At 42.7% G+C, this 24,599-nt stretch overlaps 1 long non-coding RNA gene across 1 annotated transcript; it reads right to left on the reverse strand.

The window, feature by feature from the left end:
- Positions 1-16,384: 16,384 nt before the first annotated feature.
- LOC143267155 (uncharacterized) lies at positions 16,385-24,195 on the reverse strand. The gene is made up of 2 exons (XR_013042064.1): positions 23,980-24,195; positions 16,385-16,933 (listed from the first exon to the last, which is right to left on the reverse strand). It is a non-coding gene; the product is annotated as an uncharacterized LOC143267155 (long non-coding RNA).
- Between the last annotated feature and the right edge of the window lie 404 nt (positions 24,196-24,599).

Here is a 24,599-nt window from a genome sequence, read left to right on the forward strand (position 1 = left end):
ATCTTTTTGGTTTATAGAAAATGCTCAAATGTAAAAACATCATAAGCCTTTAATACTGCCAAAGAACAAATGTCACATGTCAATTAAAGGTTTAGATATTTAAATGTATTTCCTATTTAGTCTTGTGAATTTTGAATATGTTCATCATCTGCAATCACAGGGACTTCTCATAAAATAACAGTTGTTGTTTTTTGGACTTAAGTCATACCAGCAATATGATCCCTGTCCCACATTCAGCTGCCAGTGGTCCAGACTTATGGTAGACATGTTAGACTTCATCATGAGCGTATAGTCACAAAACCCAACACATTAAGAACTACATACCAAACAGAGTTCTCCTACACCACAGATTAACTTTCAAGGAAAAAGGAGTCGAGAAAAATATGTAGGTTCTGAGGATGATCACATCACAAACAATAACCTTCAAGAACAAGAAAGTGTCTAGGGATGTATAGTTGGGTGGCAATAAAGACAGGTAAGAGATTGCTTTAAGACTCAGTGTAGCTGTTGCTACTGGTGGGAGAGAGAACATTGCCATTGGATGGGGACCTGAAGAGCTTCTGGGGGACAAGAGGGTTCTCTCTTCAATCTGCCTGTTGATTGTGAGACATCCATTTATCACGAGCTGTAGTTGGAGTTATCTCCAGTCCCGCCCAGGCTCGCAGCCATTCTGACCCAAATAACACACAGATGCTTATATTATTTAAACTGTTTGGCCTAATGTTTCAGGCTTCTTGTTATCTAGATTTTAAATCTTAAATTAACCCATTTCTATTCATCTATACCTTGCCACGTGGCTCATGGCTTACTGGTACTTTTCTCTTGTTTCTCATGGTGGTGGCTGGCAGTGTCTCCTGCCTCAGCCTTTTACTTTCCACAGTTCTCCTCTCTCTTTGTCCTGCCTACACTTCCTGCCTGGCTACTGGCCAATTAGCATTTTATTTATCAATTAATTATAGCAACACATTCACATCATACAGGTATCCACAGCACTTTCCTTTTTTAAAAAAAAAAGGAAGGTTTTAACTGTAACATAGTAAAATTACATATAACAAAACAATTATCAAGCAAGAATTATAGTTATAATATCTAGTCTATTTGTATTTGGCAAAACTAAAGAAGATATCCTATGTATCTTATATTTGTGAGTATAAGGTTTTATATCTAACTTATATTTTATCATAACTAAGGAAATTATATCTAATTTTTAACTACATCAAAGACCTCAGAAGGATATAATATTACCTGAGAAACTGGAGAAGGATGCAAGCAACTTTCAGGAGTCTTGCAAGGGTAGACCAAGACAGCTGGCCGCCTGGACAGTCATCCAAAGTTCCTCTGTAAAGGTGGGGTATCTGTCTTTCTCCCACAGGCCTTGAGTCTCCCAATCACTTTTTTCTGTGTCCTGTGGAATGTCTGGCAGGTTTCTCGGCAAGGCAGGAACCTGAAGGACCATCTCATCTTATAAAGTTTAGTGATCACCTTTTTATGGATCTTGTATGTTGAGCCAATACAACATTTTGTCAAGCAGTCCAGACAAGAACAGTTTCTTGCCCAAATGGCTATTTTTGTCAAAGAGAAGATAAAAATCTATGTAGTGTCTTCGATGTCCATTTTCCTCTCTGAAGTAAATTGGTGCTGTTGGGAACAGACATGTCTCACTGTCCAGAAAGTCTAAAATTTTTAAAACATTTTAAATGCTATATTTTGTAGGTCTTTGTAGTGTTTGAAGATTACCTACCTAACTGAATTATATCTATGTATTCGTGGAAATTTTAACATGACTATAAGTTTGACTATCATAGAAGAATAATTATTAATCTGTATTTTTAATTATCTATTCTATATTTAAATGAGTTGTACAAACATAATACCTTAAACAAGAGAAGAAATATACATATAGTATAACAAAATTAAGTTTAAATTTGTATCAATAAACTAAAAATTCATAGCAATGTAAAACATTTTTAAACAAGTTGTTTTCTTTAAAAGTAGGTTTATTAATCTACCCTTTTATCTTATCATATCTAAACTATCCCCCCTTTTTTAGAAAGAGATTGCATTTATAATTAACCTGTTTTAAATAAAAATATTGGTTTTTCTCTGTCCCACACCAGAGGGCTCTTTCGATATGGGACAGAAGAATCTCTCAACCTTTTGTTTTAGCAATATGTTTGGGTTTAGAGAAGGAGTGAGCCAATTTTATTTCCAAAGCCAGCTTCGTATATTTGGGAATTTGGGTGTAGCTTTTCATATTATTTTTTGCTGAATGAGGGTGCTGTATTTTTATGGGGACATAAAGAAAATTTTAGGATTATGGGGTAGTCTGTGAGGCTGTATTGCCTAAGCCAGTTGCCTTGAAATCATTTTGGATGTTGGATCATCTGGGCTATGGTGTCATCGGAGATGTTTCGGAGGGTCTTGGCTGGTTAAACCTGGTGTATCTTAATCTGAAACAAATCCATAGCCTCTTAATTTTTGTGGAAACAAAAGCAGAGCCTCCTTTTCAAAGCTACATACCTTTAGATCCAAATTATGAAGTCAAAGTATCTTTAAAATATACATATTGGTTTAACTAAGTAGCCTTTACAATCAAATGTCTCTCTGCAGTTAAAAATCCCAAAGACAACACAATCCATATTTTTTTGTGTAATATCTATCTTTATGTGGCTTATTTTTTATATTATTTTTACTTTTTTAAAGACTATTTTTTAAAACTATCTATTTTTTATATAACTATATATATATTACTTTTTTCTCTATTAAGCCTATGTACATTTTTACATATATTGTAAATCATTTAGAGGTTTATCTCATCTGAATCTGTCTTATTGCGAATCTATTGCTTTAAACTGAAGTATTACTAAGCCTGAATGGCAGCTGTGGCTGTTGGCTCTGCCTATCTCAGCTTTCCAATGTGGCAGAACTATGTTTACCATCAGCTTTGGAGGAACCATGTTCACCGCTGGACTGTGGGAGGCAGTGGGTCTATGTCTCTATCAAAGCAGTGCGCAGCCCAGAAAATTCTTTTTTTTTTTTTTTGTCTGTACTAACAAACGCTAAATCCACCACGCAGTGTTATGTGTACCTTGTAGATGCCTCATTCCTGCCATGCTGTAGGTCCCACCATCATATCAAGTAGCTCAAGCCCGCAGGCTGCTGGTGACTTGAGAGAGACAACTAGGAAGCAGTTTTTAGCTCTGTTTTAGAATCTTCTTTCTCAGGTTATAGGTGGAAACTCTTGCCCCACATTGGGCACCATTTGTAGCTGGAGTTATCGCCAGTCCCGCCCGGGCTCACAGCCACTCACATCCAAATAAACACACAAGAAGCTTATATTATTTAAACTGTTTGGCCTAATGGCTCAGGCTTCTTTTTATCTTGTTCTTATATCTTAAATTAGCCCATTTCTATTAATCTACATGTTGCCACATGGCTTGTGGCTTACCAGTACTGTACTCTTGCTTCTCATGGTGGCAGCTGGCAGTGTCTCCCCACTCAGCCTTTCACTTTCCACAATTCTCCTCTCCTCTCTCTGCCTACACTTCCTGCCTGGCTACTGGCCAATCAGTGTTTTATTTATCAATCAATCATAGCAACACATTCATAGCCTACAGATATCCACAGCAATGATATCCACTAAATCCTGCATTTGTTTTGGGTATTTTAGCTGTTTGCTTTTAAAATACAGTAAGAGCTGGTGGGATATGGCCTAGATGAGAAAGAAACTGTCTGTACATCCCAATGAACTCAATCCCAGAACTCACCTAAAATCCAGAACCACGGCACACATCCGTGATTCCTTCACACCTAGCAGAGAAATGCTCTGCAGGCTGGAAATTGCCTGGAAGCTGGAAGGCCAGCTGCACTGGAGTTCACAGTACATCTAGGGAAAAGAGAGCCCCGCCTCAACACGGTAGAAGGAGAGAGCCAACTCCTGAATGATATCCTCAAACACCAACAGGTGCCCTAGTCGGGGTACCATTGCTGCAATCAAACACTGTGACTAAAAGCAAGTTGAGGTGAACATGTTTATCTGTCTTACACTTCCACATCACTGTCCATCACTGAAGGAAGTCAGGGCAGGAACCTGGAGACAGGAGCTGATGCAGAGACCATGGAGGAGTACTGCTTGCTTACTGGCTTGCTCCCCATAGATTTCTCAGCCTGATTTCTTGTAGAGCCCAGGACCATCAGCCCACAATGGTCTGGTCTCTCCCATATCAACCAATAATTAGAAAAATGCCCTAAAGTCTTGCCTACATCCTGATCTTATGGAGATTTTTTTTCAATTGAGGGTCCCTTCTCTCTGATGTCTCTGGCTTGTGTCAAGTTGACATAAAGTTAGTCAGCACAGAAAGTAAGCTGTGGTATGTGTACATCCATATTCTCCCTCTCCCCCTCTCTCTTTCTCCCCCTCTCTCTTTCTCCCCCCCCCCAACACATACAATGTTCTAATTTGCTTTTATGTTGCTGCGATTCAACACTCTGTTCAAAAGCAAATTAGAGAAGAAAGGATTTATTTCATCATACAATTCAAATGTCACAATTCCTGAGGAAATTCAGGGCAGGTATTCAAGGCAGGAACAGAAACAGAGCCCATGGAGGAGTGCTGCTTACTGATGGGGGTTCTTGTTCTTACTCAGCTACCTTTCTTATACAGCCAGCCCAGGCTTACCTGCCTAGGGATGGCACACCTACAGTGTACAGGGCCCTCCTATATCAATCATTAGTCAAGAAAAGTCCCCATAGACAGGTCTATATGCCAATATGAGGGAGGTAATTCTTCAGTCAAGGTTCCTCTCCAGCTTGTCAAGTTGACAGAGAAGGTGGCCTCACATTCCCACAAATAAATATTAAAAAACAAATAAAGAGTATTTATTTTAATAAGAAAAAACCCATGCTTTCTGCCTCATATTTTGCATTTTTTAAAACATGGAAGCTTATCGTGCTGGGTAAGATTTCTAGCAGTGTTTTATGTCCCCCAGTCCCTGTAACTTCACGAGTGTGTTTGGAATGGACACATGCATGGAAGCCAGAGGACAGCATCCAGTGTTGTTCAACTTTCTTATTTCTTTTTAAAAACTAATGGGGTCTTTTGTTGTCTGGAGCTCTCCATTGGCTAGGCTGGCTCACCACTGAGCTCCGGAGATTGCCTTGGCCCTCTGTTTCTAATGACCAGCATGCACCACCATCCCCAGCTTCCAGCCCCCCCCCCCCACACACACACACACACATAGGTTCTGTGGATCAAACTCGGGAGCTTGTGCTCATGCAGCAAGCACTTCCTGACTGAGCTATCTCCTGAGCCCTAACTTAACATACCTTTAATTCTGCTCCCCTCCCCCACCTGCCAGCTTCGGGGTTTTTGCTTGTTAAACATACACAGAGTCAAATTTACTTTTTTCAGTTTAGAGTTCTGAGTTTGGACATAGATTAGTATTGTGTAACCATGACCAGAACCAAGAAAGAAGACACCTCTGTCCTCCCAGAATTCTCTATGCTACTATACTTTATATATACTATACTTTTATATATACTATACTATATGATACTATATGATACTATATGATACTATACTATACTATACTATACAGCCCCCACCCTGCCCTACCACTTACAATTTTGCCTTTTCTGGAATGTCAGGGGATGACATAATACAATAAATAGCCTTCTGAATCTTGCTTATTTCGTTGGCAATAATGCATTTTGTGTGATGGCATGTATCCATTCTTGTTCATCACTGCATACTAATTTATTTTTTTCTTTTTTTGCCTATTTCTCCTTTGGTTTCTTTCCAGTTTGGTGAAATTGATATGGAGACTGCCTACATTGAGAAGAGAAAGGAGATAGCAAAGATAAGAGACCAGATACCCCTCCCCTTGCAGAAAGAGAGAGAATGATGGAGAAGGATGTACCCAATGATGTTCCTGTGCCCTCAACCCCAGAGGCTCTGATGCAGTGGTATTGTGCTTCCCAAAATATTGTGTACCCTAACAAACTTATCTGGGGTCAGAGAACAGAAAAGCCACTAGATACTTAGGCTAGAAAATGTTGGCACTCAAGCCTTTAATCCTAGCACTCCAGAGGCAGAAATCCATCTGGGATCTCTGTGAGTTCAAGGTCACATTGGAAATAGCCAGGCATGGTAACACATGCCTTTAATCTCAGGGAGTAAGCCTTTAATCCCAGGGAGTGATGGTAGAAGGCAGAAAGATATATAAGGCATGAGGATCAGGAACTAGAAGCATTTGGCCTGTTTAAGCATTTGGCTGGTTAAGCTTTTAGGTTTTGAGCAGCACAGTTCAGCTGAGAGCCATTCAGGTATGAGGACACAGAGGCTTCCAGTCTGAGGAAACAACATCAGCTGAGGATCTGGCCAGGTGAGGTTAGCTGTGGCTTGTTCTGTCTCTCTGATCTTCCAGCATTCACCCCAATACTTGGCTCTTGGTTTGATTTTATTAATAAGAACTTTTAAGATTCCTGCTACACTCTGGTGTAGTGTTCTGTGTGTGTAACTTGGGGATTGCTTTTGAACTTACTCCCCAAGTGTGTTTCTGCTCTTTGCATACACAACCCTCCTCCAATCTCTTTGATATTGAGCATAAACTTTAATTTTTTCCTGCAGAATTATGTAGGAAAGCTGCCTTGTTTTGTATAAAAATCCCCATAATAATCATCCCATCTGCAATGATGTTAATTGGCTTAAGTTTGGAACACATACATAAAATAGGGATGTTTTATGATTAAATGAACAATACTTTTGTTTGACACTAAATGGTTCTACAGTTACAATTCCTTTCTTGTACAACACCACATTTCCTGCAGTGAATTGTCTCATTTCCCCATTTTCTTGTTTCCCATATACTCTCCTGTTAGTTCATCAGCAGATGAACAGATCCTGACCATCCATTCCTTTCTTCCCTGCAGCCCTTATCCCTGGCCTTTCAGTCCTAGTGGTGGGTTTTTTCTGCACTATCCTGAGAACCACATTCCTTATTCTGTTGGCTGTATGCTCTCTGTAGCACCCTGTGCCTCCTGTCACTCTGTGCCCTCATGTCACTGAGTCACACCTGTCACTGGCTCCCTCTGGAAAGGTACAGGGCAGGTAAACTTTTAAAAAATGGTTATTGCAAACCATTGTGTTCTGTGTTCATTCTTGACAACTTGGGCATTCCTCTTGCCCATTGATGTCATTCCATCCTTTTTTTCTAAATGCCAGTGCAAATCACAAGAAGGCAGGAGCTGCTGTAATACAGACAAGTCTTCAGCGGTCTAAAATTTCATAACGGCATCCCTGGTGTGATCTTTTCAGCCACATTGCTTGATGCTCAGTGGACTCAACCTACACTTGACGTCTTATATCATGGAGCCCTACTGTCTCATATTTCTTCTCTGATACTTTCTGTCCCTTCACTTTCTCTGTTCCTGTTCATGTCAGTGACTATTTGATATCTTGGATTGATATGTATATTTTTATCTGCTATTATTTATATCTTTGCCTTTTTGGCCACCTCTCAATGTAGAGTTGATGGTATCATCTTTCTTGCTTTTTCCGGATAGCCTCTCCTTTACATAATTTCTCAAATATGATCTTTTCTAATCCAATATATTCTCCTGCTTTATTCTCTAGTCTCCTTCTGGGAGATTTTTTTTCCTTGATTGCTTGGTTTTCTCTTTTAAATGCTAGAAGATTTTCCTCAATTTTTTGAATGTCCTATATGTCTGTTTGTATTTATAGTGAGACACTAAAAAAACAGGACAGGGTTAAACTCTCCAGTGCATAGTCAGGGACTGTCTAATGGCTGGGGCTCCCTTACAGTGACTCAATGGAACATGTATGTTGAGGTTTATGAATCTCTTTTGAGTCTGTACAAGAATGGTTTTTTTCATGCCAAATTTTAGAAATGAATATTCTACAAGCTCCATATTTCATTTACACAGCTATAAGGAGAAAATATGTAGGAAGTTTACATGGAAAATACTGGAAACTTCAACGATAACACATATGGTAATAATCAGCTTAATTATAACACAACAGGAGAGAAAATTCAATTTCCCAGGATGAATAAAGTTTAAAACTTAAGCAAACAAACAATTAACTCTAGCAAATAGATTTTTCTATGGTATACAAAGGTTCAGGATTATGACTTATGATAACTATTGTGTTTCAGAGCTTACACATCCTGGAGACTGTCTGCCCTTAGAAAGCAAATATTTAAGAAGAGGTATAATTCTGCTTTCAGCAGTCAGAGCATGTGTAAACTCAAAAATTCACCAGAAGACAGAAGGAGGACTTTGCCCTTTTGGTTCAGAATCTTATTGTGTTCTTGATACCATGAAATGTAAAGTCCTCTGTTATTCATCTCTCACTGATGTACCGAAAATAACACTACACTAAATCTAAAATATTTAATCTAATTAAGCTCTAATTTCTCATCAAATACATTTTTGCCTTGTAAACCACTACCCCTTTGTCACTTTAGCCACATGTAAATTAAATTGTTTTCAAGGTAATAAATTTTACCTTGGTTAGTCATCTTCTGAGAAATGTCCAGTCTTCTGCTTCCTGTGGGGACACGAGGAAGTGGGGGCTAGAGGTGACAATTTTAGCTGCCATCTTTCCTGAGATAAGAAAAGGAAAGTAGTAGGAAGGGACTCACTGTTTAGTGTGTCGTCTTTCCTTCACATCATCCGGATTTCCAGAAAGTAACTCATTCCCATCTGCCTTATATTGCATTCCACAGCATCTTAGTGGAGTCCTGGGAGGAAGCAACCAGAGCAAAGACTGTATGTGCCCAGCGGGAAATATTCAACTGGAAGTTCTGATGAGAGCCTTTGAATGTGAGAAGTGCCTTCACGAGATCATTCAGGGAAGATATGAGAACAGATTTTATTTTACTATTTATTTTTGCTCAGCTGCTCATACTGGCGAGAAAACAGAAGTACCGGCTGTTGAACTGCTGCCCTGACTGTCTATGGCAGAAACTCCTGTCTCAATGCACACGCCTTTCTTCTCTCAGGAGCCCAGTTTCAGAGTACCTTGCTCTTTGTAGTGGTTACTCTGCATGATCAGCCTAATTGGATTGAGAAGTGCCTAGACTAGCAAATCTCACCTCTAGGTGTGTCTGTGAGTGTTCTCTAGAGATGATCAACTAAAGGGGACTCTCCCTGAATGTGGGCCATGCTATCCCAAGGCTGGGGGTCCGGGTGGAATAGAAGAGGAATCGGGAAAGCCGCTGGTGTGTGGTTCTCTGTACATACTTCCTATCTGTCATGAGGTGAGCTGCTTTGCTCCACCCCACACTGTTGCTGTCATCACGTCCTGCCTGACCACAGGCCCCAGGAGCATGCCAACCATCCACTGAAGAGTCCTGAAACTGTTGGCCAAACACCAGTCTTTCCTTCCTTTGAGTTGGCTTCCTGGGGTGCATGTCACAGGATGGAAAACTAGCACACCATCTGCCCGAAAGACGGAAACTCCAAGCTCCCCATCAGGATGGCAACTCCGAGCCTCTGCTGCAGCCACATGTGGCCATGTGTGTTCTAGTCTCTGAAAAAGTGTACAAACATGGTATATGGAACTTCTGGAAGGTCTCCTGAAGATGAAAACAACTTGCTTTCTTCTCTCCCTCTGTCCTCTTTCCTTATAATCAGGTGAAATTTGGTTTAACTAACTGCCATCTTGAATCTTGAAGACTTTGCCATACCCCGTCAGACTGATGACTCTGACATCATGAAGAAGGCTAGGCCATGGCATCTTCTTACTAAAACGTGTCATTAAGTGACTTCCCTAACCCATTTCGGGGCCCAGATAAATAAAACTGTCCTATTCTGTGTCTTCTAAACTTTCAGGATTCTGAGGGCCTGTGCACCAGGATGCCTCTTACAGAATTTCCCTCCTCAGTCCTAGCTTACAGCTATCCTGTTACCCAGGATGCTTCTCTAGAATTCCCTTCTTCTGCAGACATTTTAATCAGATAAACTTAGATCTCAAGTACAACTCAGCAATATTATACTCGGACACGGAAGTCAAATGAATTAGACCTACCAAACACTATCCAATACTTTTGTTTAAACATAAACTCTAGACCAGGTCCAATCTTTTGGCTTCTCTGGGCTACACTTGATGAGGAAGAATTGTTTGGGACCAAATGTTAAATCTAGCAGTGTCTAAACTGTGACTAAAGGGTTATGAGAACATACATATGTTTATTTTCTTGTAATATTGTGTCAGGATACTGTCATCTACAAAGTTCACAGAGAAACATTGAATCAAAATATTAAAAAGGGGGAGGGGGAGAAAATCACAAAACTATCTCATTATGTTTTAAGATTTTATGTTGGGCCACACTCAAACTAACCTGTGTAGTGGTATTTGCTCTGCCCATGACCTTGGACAGTACAACCTGTGCTTCTTACCTTTGTACATGACCCTTTAAAAAGAAAGGAGACAGCCGCGTGGCGGTGGCACATGCCTTTAATCCCAGCACTTGGGATGCCTTAGAGGAAGTGGGAATAGGGGGATGGGATGGCAGGGGAAGGCTGGGAAGTAGAAGGGGGATGGGAGGGGATCTGTGGTTAGTATGTAAAATGAATAGAAATTTTTTTAATAATAAACAAATATTTTTTAAAAAGAGAGGAGAGATGGGTCACTTGGTTCCTTCTTTTTTTTTTATCCTGTTGTAAATGGCAAGAAGCACCACCTCCTTTGGGCTGTATAGCCCAAGGTCATGGGCAGAGCAAATACCACTACAAACCTGGGTCATGTGTGGCCTGTAGGCTGTGGGTCGGATATCTCTGCCTTAGACTCATCAACCCCTATGCTGCATCTCTGAGGTTTCCCTGTATCCAAATTCTCTCTGTCACTCCATTCAGTGACTCTGATTTGTCTTCTGGAGTATAGGATATTTTCTGAGCTACCCATGTACAACTCTCCCTGTTTTGTTTTTCTCAAGTGATGATCATTTTGATCAGAGACACACATTAGGTAGGTCCTGGACTTCATCTCTCTTTCCACCCCTCCTCACAATTGAATCCAGAGCCTCTAACCTTAATTTTGCCTGGGAGGTAAAATTTCCTACTGAAGCTCTAACAAATTACTACCAACTTAATAGCTTAAAACAGCATAGATTAAGGCCGGGCGGTGGTGGCGCACGCCTTTAATCCCAGCACTCGGGAGGCAGAGCCAGGCGGATCTCTGTGAGTTCGAGGCCAGCCTGGGCTACCAAGTGAGCTCCAGGAAAGGCGCAAAGCTACGCAGAGAAACCCTGTCTCGAAAAACCAAAAAAAAAAAAAAAAAAAAAAAAAACAGCATAGATTAATTATTGTAGGGTTCTGGTGGTCAGAATCTAAAATGGGTAAACTGGGTTTCACTCCCTGTTGGGCTCTGGAGCAGTGGTTCTCAACCTTCCTAATGCTGTGACCCTTTAATAGAGTTCCTCATGCTGTGGTGACCCCCAACCTTAGAGTTACTCCATTGCTATTTTGCAGCTGTTATGAATCACAGTGTAAATCTCTGATATGCAGAACATCTGATGTGCAGACCTTGTGAAAGAGTCATTTGACTCCCAGGGGGGTCTCGACCCACAGATTGAGAATCACTGCTCTAGGAGCTAGCCAGAACACAGTCCAGGAATGGAGTCGCACGAGAATTCTGAGTGCTTGTTAGAAAACACCAAGAAAACAAGAGTTTCTTCAAAACACAGAATTGTTCTTGGAATGTGTTTTCGTGTTCCTTCCAGGTGTGGCAGACAGGAGTGAGTGGACTTCAGCTGTTGTTATTCATGCGCCACTATGGAAAAACATGTCTTTGCCATATGCAGCTTGTCTTTGTGACTATATACAGCTTGAACGCGTGAGAATTTTACTCAGGTGAGCATTCTTAACCCTCGGGGTATAAACTGTCTGATGCTCTGAATGAAGTTGCCTATTGCATGAGACTTTAGTCCAACTCATTTTTAGGCCCCACCCTCCCAGGCTGATACTGCCAACTTCTTTACTTTCTAGATACCATTGTCATTCGGGATTTACTCCAACTTCTCCTTCCATTAGCACATCTCAGAGTTCAATCCTTCTGTCTCCCTCTCAAGGCCTCTTATGATTTTACTGAACATCTCCATTTCAAGATCTCAATCACATTGATACCATCCTCTATGCAGGTGGGGTAGCATATATACAGGATCCAGGGACTGGAACATGGCCATCTTTGGAGGTCATTAGTCTGTCTACAGAGGCAGTGAATTCAGGCCTAGTGAAGGAATCATGATCTAAACCAATTTCTGCAATCCTGATGCCTTTCTCTGTCAGTTGTCTGTGAGGCAGGCTTGTAAGCCACTCTGTCTAGTAAGATATAGAGAGATACCTAGAGTTCTGAGCAAGAATTTTTACTGGGCAGCTTATAAGCCAGAGGAGGAAGCCTTCTGCTTTTGGCCATTCATTATCGTTTGGTTATTATTCTGTAGGAACATGGTTTGACCTTGAAGAATAGGCCAAAGCAGCACATTACAGTGCTACCTTAGCAACCCACACTTGTTGAGTTACTAATCTGACCTTGGAAACACCTTTACGTTTCTTCTTAAACAGTGTGCATAAATGCTCTCAGTTTAAACCCATTAGTGGAATGCTCTGTTATTGTGGCTGATGGCAATTCCAACCATACCTAGGTCAACGCAGCACGCTGTCACTTGGATATGACTCAGACTGTGCTACTTGGATTCCAAGAATCCTGACTCTTGGAAAACAAATATAATGTCCAGCCACTAAGAGAGAAAACATAAGGATGGGTGTATTGGTGATTTTAGCCTCATAAAAATCATATTTGAGCTTCTAAACTCATATAATAAAAAAGTTATCTTTTTATAATGTTAATGCACATTCTTCCTGGCAAAGTGCAGGTGGATTGTTCTGATCTCAATTACACACTATTTATTGCTAAGTAAAGCAAGATAAGACCTGTAAAGTACTTAAAATAGAGCTCCGTATGGTAGACGTCTAGTGAGTTGCAGATGTTTCTCATATATTTCTTTGTTTGACTACTAGCATTTTATTTTGACAGATTACATCCCACAATTAATAATAGTCTCACCACACACACACTTGATACATACTGGATGGAGAGAGTGCCTTATACCCTGATCCTGTAATGGAATATGGATAATTTTACTCAATATTGAAGAAACTACTCTCTGAGAAAAGTCTGGGAAAATGTGATTATATTCCAGTTAGAGACCCATGTTATAAATTAATGAGAGAAATTTTGAGTGATAGTAATTTGAGGACTCCACCATAAAAAAAAAAACCAGGCACCTCCTTCTTATTCATATTGTCAAACAAGTCTGGATCGGTACCTTAACAAAACCAGTCCTAGACAAGGGCAGACAAGAGGGTTCTCAAGTCCATTTGAAAGAAAAACAGCTGTGTTGTCTTGTGATCTACTGCTCTTCTAAAAATACCTCTTCAGAGAGAATTTCTCAATTTTTCATGTCAGTGAACTGTTGACAGACTGAAATCAATCCTGTCTGTACCTCCTTAGGCAAACATGGCCTCTTCCTTTAAAGTCCAGGGTGAGTGAGGACAGCTAAGAGGAAACCGCCATCCTGTCATAAAACTTGGCAAAGACACCTGCAAAGAGGTTCCAGAGAAAGTGCAGTTCCACGCTCTACACTGAAAGCTAACTGGGTTCTGGTGAACACTCTGTCATTGTTGTAGGAGCAGGAAACGTGCGTCAGTGCACAATGGAGAATGGCATCCAGTCACTCATGCTGAATGCTGAGGACTCTCATGGCTGCATTCCCAATGCCTAATGGAGTACCTGAGTGTGTGTGTGTTTGTGTGTGTGTGTGTGTGTGTGTGTGTGTGTGTGTACATGCACGCATGCACGTATTCTGCATACATTTGTGTGAGCATGTGGGGGCGGTGGGCAGAGGTTAATGCTAGGTGTGTTTCCAATTCTGCACCTTATATGTTGAAGTAGTGACTCTCATTTGGATCCAGAACTCACTGAATTGTCTAATCTAGTTAGCCACCTTATTCTGGGGATCCCTGTCTCTGCTTCCCAAACGCTGGGAGTACAGGCAGACTGCCATGTCCACTTTGCATTTACATGGGTAATAGGGATTTGAACTGTGGTCTTCATGCTTGCCCAGTAAGTGTTCTAATCACTGAACCATCTCCCTAACCCCCTTATGTATGTATGCATGTATTTATGTATATAATATATATATATCTGTATTTACATTTACTTAAGTGTATACACACACACACACACACACACACACACACACACACACACACACACACCTCTGGAGGCAGAAGCTGGAGCAGACACCAGAAACTGTGAAGAAATGCTACCGACTGGCTTGCTTCTTGGCTTGTTTCTTCTGGCTTTCTCAGATAGCTGTTTTCTATAACCTAGGCCCACCTGCCTAGGGATGGCATCACCTGCAGTGGGATGGCCCTCCTTCATCAATTAGCAAGTAAGAAAATGCCTCACAGGCATGGGTGGCCACAGGCCAGGCTGGTCACATCCATTTTTCAGTTGAAGTTCCCTCTTCCTAGGTGTGCCAAGGTGACAACCGCCATTAGCGCTCGCTCTCCCTCTCTCTCTCTCTCTCTCTCTCTCTCTCTCTCTCTCTCTCTCTCTCTCTCTCTCTCTCTCTCACACACACACACACACACACACACACACACACACACACACTTTTAAATAATTCTTGTGAGAATTTCACACAGAGGATTTTTATCATATTCTTCCCTCCTGCTCCCCCAGTTCCTCCCAGATTCAACCCTACCTCCCTACCGACCACCAGCTTCATGACCACTTAAAAAAAACAAAAACCAGCCGGGCGGTGGTGGCGCACGCCTTTAATCCCAGCACTCGGGAGGCAGAGCCAGGCGGATCTCTGTGAGTTCGAGGCCAGCCTGGGCTACCAAGTGAGCTCCAGGAAAGGCGCAAAGCTACGCAGAGAAACCCTGTCTCGAAAAACCCAAAAAAAAAAAAAAAAAAAAACCATCAAGGCCATCTTGTGCTGCCCATACGGCTCCTCGTATATTTTTAATGGATTTTTAAAGCAAACCAGGAATGCAGCAATGTTGACCAGGATAACCTACTGTTATGGTAGCTCTGAGACCTCAAGTCTCATTTTGAGGCGAGCAGTATTTATCAGTTTGTTTCAGGCTCATCTGTTTGGGGAAATGGTCACTGGTTCATTTGCTGGCTGTGTCACACAGCACGGAAAAAAAAACTGATGTAATAGTTTCCTGGTGAATTGCCTATTTGAGGAACCACACGGGCATACACACCTTTTATCCAACTTATCTATAAGACTGAAACTTAAGCTACGCTCTTAGAAGCATTTTAAATCCAAAGCACTTAGGGAAAACAGAACCAAGTAGATTAGCTCCATGGAGAGAGTCATTTATCCCAGGGCAAGGGGAAAGGAGCACTCCCCACCCACTTCTGAGAGTGCAGCTCTCAGGAGAATTAATTGCACAAGGTGCTGTTTAGGTTCTTCTGAGGCCATTTATGCTTGGCATTTATTGATTTTATTGCAGTACTGTTAGGCCCTGAACGACACATTAAAAAGTTCCTGCTTAGCCAGGGCTAACTTGCAAGAAAAATACCCAGTCACCATTGCTATCACCACATTTTCCTTGCTCAAGTCAGTATTCCCATTCTGGTCAGAGTGAGGGCAGGGAATGATGAGCAGGTACACTGTCCTGTGGAGTCAGTGATGTGACAATTTGATCACATCTACAGGCCTTTCACAAATCCCAGTCCATTGTTGCACCCTTGTAACCCGGATGACATTTGCAGTGTTAAGACTCCAATTGGGTGAAAAACTCAACTCTCTTTCTTTTGCTGTGTTGGAAATCTTTTGGCTCATCCTCGGGAGGAGTTGAAATGACCTCTCCCCCTCTTCTAGGGACTGTGACTCTCCCAGGCGTGAGATGGTCGGCAGAGAACATGTGCTAAAACCTCCTGAGAGAAGGCAGCCCCACATGTTCCCTTCGCTTCCCTGTCTCTTGCTTTGGACAAGGGGATGGGAGCAGATGTGCCACTTTGGGGGGAAAACCCTGAATTTTAGGTCCTACAACCCAGCCTATTCCTCTTTCTCAGTCATCAGGCTAGCAACAATTGTGAGATGCCCCATAGCCCCCGCCTGTGTCCCTAAGTGATTATGTCAGCGGAGCCCAATTGACACCCATGCTTGACATGGGGAAGGAGTCAGGAATTAGCCTTTGCTAATTTTTGTCCCTGAGACTTAAAAAAAATTAAATCACACTCTGCTTCATTCCATTGGAGGAAAATGAAGGTCTCCTGTATGGAAAAGGACTAAGATGACAAGTATCGTAGAAGGGAGGACTCTGAGGAAGAGTCCGGGAAGTTCAAAAAAGATTTATTCTCCATCCTCCTGTAAGCACACAGGAGGCCCGTGGGCACTGGGGCACAGCCACACTGTGCTAGGGCCAAGAATAGGGTCCTTGCAAGAAAAGTATCCATGTGGCTGAGAACTAAGTATAAATAGAGAACGGACCTAGTGCAGGAAGCACATGCTGGGGAGGCTTCCAGAGTTCTCAGCATGCTCACTGCTGACAATCCTAGATGCTGTTGGACACAGAGGAAGCTGAGTTCATGGTCTATGCTGTCCCGGATCTTTAGGAATCAATGGCTCCAAAGGACAGTGAGGCAGGCAGGGAGGCTGAGATGTTCCAGCTCTAGAAAAGCTTCAGTAAATCTGAAACCCTGCATTTCCAGGGTTCCTGGTGTCTGTTACCGTGAACTGGACACAGTCCTGGAAGCCACAGCTCAGTGTCAGCCCTGTGCTGGATTTCAGATGTTGTCGCTGTTAGTGTCCGTTGCCAGGGCTGCTTTGAGAGACTGGAGAGGAGGGTCTTCAAAGCCAGCAGACATCTGCCATCCATCCTTAGTCTAACAGGGAAGAAGACAAATGATTGTACCTGTAGATGATCATTTGCTGGGGGCTGCCGTTACCACCTCCTACGTGTTTCAAAGTCCACAGATGACCAAGTGCTCGCACGTCCTCTCTCCTTTGCAGTAGTGAGAATATCCTCATCCTCATTCATCAGGAATGGAAGCCGGACCCTCCCTGGGATACCTGCCCATGGGCGGGGCGGGGGTATCAGCCTAGTGAATGATCTCACTCTCAGTGTAGCCTCAGTCTACTATACCATGAAAGCTCTCCCCCATCCCCCAAAACCCAGGGCTCCTGCACAGAACATTCTTAAATGAGAATTAATTTTAGGTCACTTGCTCAACTTACTGCTTGAGAAGCAAAAACACATCCAAAGAAAGTGCCTCCTGTGTTCTGCCACCAGACAGAGCTTCTGTGGGATAAACACGGGGTGCATTTGTGTCAGGGAAACCCATGGAGATGGACTGTGAAATGTCTGTCCACCAGCAAGGTTCTTTGGGAGGTGGTACTGGGCTGGAGTCTCTCATTTCCCGAGCAGCCTGTGTGGCTTCAAGATGGAGGAAGGGAAGTTCTAGCTGAGATGGTGTGGCTGCAAGGTGCAGATGGTGAAGAGAAGCCCCTCCTGAAGCCAATGTTAACTTCCTGGGCCTCACAACTGGCTTGTTTATATGTGACTAGACCAGCATATACGTTTATTTAACTTGAAGGGAGATTTTGTTGGTGAAGATAAAGAACCAAAAAAGTAAAAACAGCAATTACCAAGGCTGCAGGAAACATCCAAACCACAGCTTCATTTCACAGAGAGGAAACTATGGCAACCCAGCATCTAAGCTCTGGGAAGCAATACAACATGTGCATAAAACCTTCAAACATGCAGGCTACACCATGTCCATTGTGGGACTGTTGATGTTACAAAAAGCATCTGAAAGTATCAGCATTGTCATTACTCAAGAGAAACAAACACCGAGTCAAGACATTTGAAATTGAAATTACGTCCCAGGGGAATAAAACGTGAATCATATCCATTTCCATAATGTCATTTCTCCATCGGTAAGGTGCAAATTAATATTCATTAGGTCTCTGCAGGCTTGCTCCTGGTAAGGTGCAAATCAATATTCATTAGGTCTCTGCAGGCTTGCTCCCAGGAGGGGAAAGTGTTCTGAGTGGAATGACACCCCATTAAACAGTATCAGATCTGACTTTTTGGTTGTACTAAATCGTTTCTCCAAAGTCTTGTTTGTTTGTTTTTTGTTTTTTGTTTTTCAAGACAGGGTTTCTCTATGTAGCTTTGGTGCCTTTCCTGGATCTCACACTGTAGACCAGGCTGGCCTTGAACTCACAGAGATCCGCCTGGCTCTGCTCTCCCAAGTACTGGGATTAAAGGTGTGTGCCACTGCCACCTGGCAGAAATTGCTTATTTCTTAACAGAACCAACTGATTTGGACAGTCTAGAGGAAACTTTTTCTTTAGACTTGAGTGTGATCCTGCTATAGATCCATATTCCAGAGGTAAGCAGACAAGATTTGAAATCTCTTGCAGCTCTACAGTTCTGCACTGGGCAGAGGGAGGTAGAGAAGGGCAGTCTCCTGCCGTAGCCTCTGTGTCACCTGGGAGCTGCTTAGAAGGGCAGACTCTTCCAGAAACCTAGTTTTTAGTCTGTATCTTAACAGGGCTCATAAGAGCCTGAATCAGAGCTGTTTTCAAATCCACATGTGAGAAGTGGACCCCCTTCCTCCATGCTAGTCTGTCATCATCTAATCCAGTCTCTGGAGCCATCACAGAAAATACTCTCCATCGTGCAATGACTCCAGTGTGCTGCCACTCTCCTCGAAACAGATGACTTGTGAGAATCACCATGTCACTACGAGTCCCTTTTCAAATGCAAGTTATGGAATAGCAGAACAGTGGAAAGAGAAGAGAGCGAGAAAACGAGGGTGAGGATGTGAGTGTGTGTGTGTGTGTGTGTGTGTGTGTGTGTGTGTGTGTGTGTGTGGTGTGTAATGAGTGTCTAAGTATGTGATGTGTGTGTGTATGTGTATGGGTGGGTGGGTGTGGCAAGTATGTGTGTGGGTGTGCGTAAGGAGTGTCTGTGTATAAGGTGTGGGGACGTCGTTTTAATTCAGGTTCTGTACACGAAAACACGGGCAACATTTGACTTTCTTGGTAGCTTATTTCACCAAACGTGATCTTCAGTGCCATCAATACAAATGATACAATTTGATTCTTCTGTATGACTGAACAAAAGCCATGGTGTGTACACATTCCGCATTTCTTCACCATCCCTCTAGTGCTGTGTTTCTCAACATGTGGGTCATGACCCCTTTGGGAATTGAATGACCCTTTCACAGGGGTCACCTAAGACCATGAGAAAACACAGATTTTTACGTTAAATTCATAACAGTAGCAAGAGTATAGTTATGAAGTAGCAATGGAAATGATTTTATGGTTGGAGGTCAGCACAACATGAGGAACCGTATTAAAGAGTCACAGCGTTAGGAAGGCTGAGAACCAATAGTGACAGGACTCTAGGCTGCCCTGGATTTCAGTCCTCATGAACAGTGCAGCAGTAGACCTGGATACAGGTATCTCTGTGGGATGCTTACTTTGAATCCTTAGGGAGTATACCCAAAAGTAATGTAGTCAGATCATTCGGTAGTTTTATTTTTGGAGGAACCTCCATACTTATTTCTATAGTGACTGCACAAGTTTATAATCCCCCACCACTCTATAGGGACTCCTCTTTCCCATGCCCCTGCCAGCATTTGGGTTCTCAGTGACAGCCATTCTGACTATAATTTTAGTTTGCCTTTCCTTGACGACTACAGACACTGAAAATTTTTCAAATATTTATTGGTCAATTGTATTTCTTTCTTAACAATGATCTGCTCCATTCATCTGCCCACTTATTGATTAAATTATTTACTTTTTTAGTGTTTAATTATTCTTTAGGAGACAAGGTGTCTGCAGGTGGTTTGAGCATGGGTGTTGAGTGGGAGAGTGGAGGTCACAGACAGAGTTGGGAGGAGCCCTTTTTCTTGTTCTCAGTCTTGAGGCAATATGGAAGTCTACTTGCAAAAGGTGGCCACAATGACCTTTAATGTAGATAGATGTATGCTTCTCGGTGTATACTTCTTAGATGTTGATTTCTCCTATAAAACTAGGTAATTTTTACTAATCATTCCTGTGATGTCAGTGATTGAATATGTTCCCCAAAAAGCATGACTTAGAAATTTTACCCCAACATAATTGTGTTAAGGAATGGGCTCTAATGAGTGGTGGATTAATGCCAGCATCTTGGGGGCTGACTTGTTATAAAAGGAAAATTTGGTTCCTTCTCACACAGGTCATCTGTCTCTCTGTCTCTTTTTCTTCTCTTTCACCTTTCTCCATGGGATGATGTAGCAAAAGTCCCTTAAGAGCCCTGTCACTGTGAGATTAATGTAAAGTCTTCAGATCTTTGCCCTTGGAGACAAAGTAGACTGGAAAGGCTGTGAGGGGACCATGAGGGAACCGGGTCAGAGGGCATTGAAGAAGGGTGTGATGAAGTAAATGAGGGCACTGGTCATGTTTCCATCTCTGTAACAGAACACCTGATAGAAGCAGCTTAAGGATGGCTTTATTGGCTCACAGTTTGGAAGGAGACAGTCCACCATAGGGGTAAGGGGAGGAGCCATGACAGAGTTCCATTTGGTGGAAGTATGTAGCTGGGACTCTTTACGTTTGGAAGGAACCAGAAGCAGAAGGAGGGGAAATTCCAGCTCTCAGCTGCTTCTCTTTCTTATTTAGCTCCGGGATCTAGCCTATGGGGGACAGTGCCACCCACATACAGAGTCAGTCTTGTTTCCCAGTTTTCTCTGGATAAGCCCTCATAGACACTCTCAAAGGCATGCCTCACTAATACCCTAGGCATTTCTTAATTTAACCAAGTTGTCAATGGTGGTTAGCAAAGCAGAGACCTAAGAAGGCAGTATGGCCATTCACAGACAAGAGTCAAGAAATGATGTTCAGGCAAGGCAGAAGAGAGCTACAGGAAGGCTAGAGAACACCAAGGATCCACATACATTTGCCTATGGATGTGGTAGTTTAAGCCATTTCTAGCTGGAGCCTATCTGAAGGAAAATGATCTGTGATCTGACTCTAGGGGATGCCAGCCTGCAACTTGGCTGGAATTGTCTTCCTAATTTTGAATACTTTTGAAAACAAAGGATAATGGGGCTGAAGAGATGGCTCCGAGGTTAAGAGCACTAGCTGCTCTCCCAGAGGTCCTGAGTTCAATTCCCAGCAACCACTTGGTGGCTCACAACCATCTATAATGGCATCCAATGCCCTCTTTTGACATAAAGGCAGACATGCAGGTAGAGCACTCATATACATAAAATAAATAAATATATTACTCTTTTAAAAAATATATAGTATATGTTATATGCTAACTTAAAATAGTGCCGAATGTGTATGTGTTCAAATATACATTCACATGGTATTGACTTGTAAATGCTATGAATCCAGTCCTGTCTACCATCTCTCTAACTATTCTGCTCATAGACTGAATTATTAAGGGATATGATGATCTTTGTGTGTGTGTGTGTGTGTGTGTGTGTGTGTGTGTGTGTGTGTGTGTCCGTGTCCACATGCCTATGTGAAAATGGAGGCTGGGTCATCCTCAGGTAATGTTCTGCAGTAGCTAGCTGTTGTCCACTTTGCTTTCTGAGATGGAGTCTTTCACTGGCTTGGAACTCACTAAGCAGACTAGGCCCCAAGGACCTCTCTGTCTCCTCCTCCCCCACGCTGGACATACACTTGTGTACCACCTGGCTTTTTGACTTGGGTCCTGGACATGAAACTCGGGTCCCTCTGCTTATCTGGCAAACATTTTACTCACTGAGATATCCTTGCAGCCCACATATGGCAATCATTGATTGAATATTTCCTGAGTCAAGATCTCATTAACTCCTGGGACTGCCCATGGGATTATTGATGATGGTTTTGGGGAAACATACATGTACCCCTCTCCACCTTCAGTCTCCATTCTATTATCTGGCTTCAAAAATTAAACCCAGTTTCCATTCCATCACACAACCCTTCAGAAATGTGAAGAAAGTGATTAGTTCTTCCGAGAACTCTCTGTCACTTAGTCAACTGTGTATTAAACCGTCTGGTGTACACAGGCCTAGAGGAAGGGCAGATTAAATAACAGAATTCCTTCTAAAAGCATTGGTATGTGCTTCCCCAAACTGAACTTTCCTGCTAACTCCACAGGGGTAATATTTATCATTCTTCATCTTCCCTTTGGCCAATTTCCGTCACTAACCTTGCCCATCACAAGATAACAGACTTGAGTTTCTAGAGCAGACACCCAGTCGGACTGGAAACCCTATTTTCACATAGTCCTAAACCTGCTAACCATCTACTTAAGACCTCATGACGTTAAGTTTGGCCTGTGATGTCTGTCCCAAGTAAGTAGACAGACCCCTATACACATAGCAGATTTTCTTTCTGTCTGCAGTAAGTTAGATGGTTTTACGAGAGAGAGAGAGAGAGAGAGAGAGAGAGAGAGAGAGAGAGAGAGAGAGAGAGAGAGAGAGAGAATACCTACTTGATTGATTAGTGTTTTTCATTGCAATGAAGGTTCAGGAAATGGAAATATTTCTGAACTTCCAGCGTCAGGAATCCCCATGATTTTAGTTTCCACCTCATGAGGTTTCATTCTGCAATTGCTTCACATAAAAAGCAGCACCAGTCATTTGCGTTGTGAGGGGAAGAATATTAGTAAAGTGAGCATGAGCATGTGTGGAAATTGAACAGAATGCAGAAGGCCCAGCAGATCATGAAGGACAGTGATCGTAAGCGAGGGGGAAAGGGTCCGGTGAATCCACCGCACTGGACTCGTTCATGGGCAGACATAAGAAAGGTTTATCTGTGGAAAGTCAAAGTTGCTTGGAGGCAGAGAGAGTAGCAAAATGGTGGGGAAGCCTTGTCAATTACAGAGAGAGCGGAGGCAGCTGCGGAGAGAGCGGAGGCAGCTGCGGAGAGAGCGGAGGTAGCTTGAGGTGCAAGCCAAACAGCCTGGAAGTTTATATAGATGTCGGGTAGGCGAAAAGAGCCAAAAGGCGTGCGTGCGTGCGTGCGTGCGTGCGTGTGTTGGAGGGGAGAGCACTTTGATATGCATTACAGATGTGTGCTACCTCGGATTTGATAACCCATGTGCCAGAGGTAGGGAAGTAGAGGCTCTTCCTGACAACAGAAAGCCTTCACAAGTTTCAGTGCTGAGTATAAGCTTTGTCTGTCTGCCAGCAACCCTTCTACCCTGTCAGAGTCCAGCCTGAAATAGACTGCCATTGTGGGACATTGTTAGTGCCAACCACCATTTGGGTGGGGTGGAGGGAACCTAACAATGTTGAGTGAAGTACCCCCTAGAGGATGGTGCATCTAGTAACTACTGAAATTTGCCAGGGTTGGAGAGATAGGTAGCGAGTCCGAGGAGGATGTGCAAGTTTGATGTGTTTTTGCAGTTGGACTAGGGAATGTCCCCCATAGGCTCATGTGTTTGAACCCTTGGTCCCCAGCTGAAAGGACTGTTTTGGAAGTTATGTAAACTTGGGCATGTAAGACCTAGCTGGGAGATGTAGGCCTTGAGAATTATAGTCCAGCCTTGCTTCTAGCCTCACCTCTGTTCTCTGATCCACTAAGATCAAAAATCTCCCACTGCCACAGAGCAAGCCACCCCCACCAGGTGCCTCTCATGCCAGGGTGCCTCTCCTACCACTGTGGACTGTAACCTCTGAGACCACGAGCTGAAATTAACCTCTTTTCATTTACACTGTTTCTATAAGGTACTTTGTCCCAGGGTGACAAAGTAATCCATACAGGCATCATCTTCAGAAAGTTGTGTTTATCACACTCTTGCCCAGCCCCACAAGGTCCATCCATTCAGCACCAACCAGACTTCCTCATCTCTCATCTCCCCAGTGGGATTTTTTTTCCCAGACCCCATCCAGGAAGCTAGCTCATTGGGTGTTGCCCAGGACTCCATATGGATTCTCACCTCAAGATATCGTGGAAGTTAAGCAGACACTCCACAACTGGGCTACATCCATAGTTCCTCACTGTCTCTGAAGATCGCTCCTGAGTGTGACGACACATAATTATGACTCTACAGTGCATTTTGAGCTTGCAAAATTCGTCAGTCTAACCCACTGTGATCCAAATGTGGGATAATGCCCCCTTCTTCAGATGGCCATATGGGCCCCCGGCATGGTCAGAAGCATGAGCTAAAGCGGGGACACTGGCTCCTGTGGGATCATGTGGGATGACCTGCTTGGACAGTCTGGGCTTGGTCCAAATCACATGCGTCCCTTCTTACCGGCAGTGGCTTTTGTCCCTCTTGGTGGCTTTGGTGAGAGGAGCTGAGCAAATATTTGTTAAAGAAACAACAAAGCATCAGTGAACTTAAGAGTAAACAGAGAACAATAAAGTTTTTTTGAAAGTTAACTCATTGAAATGACAAAAAAAAAACCAACTTTAGCAAGATGAAGTGATTTAAAAAGCAATACACAAGACTCTGGAGATGGAAACTAGACACCCTGTACCTGCCTGCATCTCTAGGAATTTGAAACAGTAGCTGGGCTACGTGGCTTCAGGGAGAGGTGAGATGTAAGGGAACAC

Source organism: Peromyscus maniculatus, chromosome 9, assembly GCF_049852395.1.
Source record: "Peromyscus maniculatus bairdii isolate BWxNUB_F1_BW_parent chromosome 9, HU_Pman_BW_mat_3.1, whole genome shotgun sequence".
Lineage (NCBI taxonomy): Eukaryota > Metazoa > Chordata > Mammalia > Rodentia > Cricetidae > Peromyscus > Peromyscus maniculatus.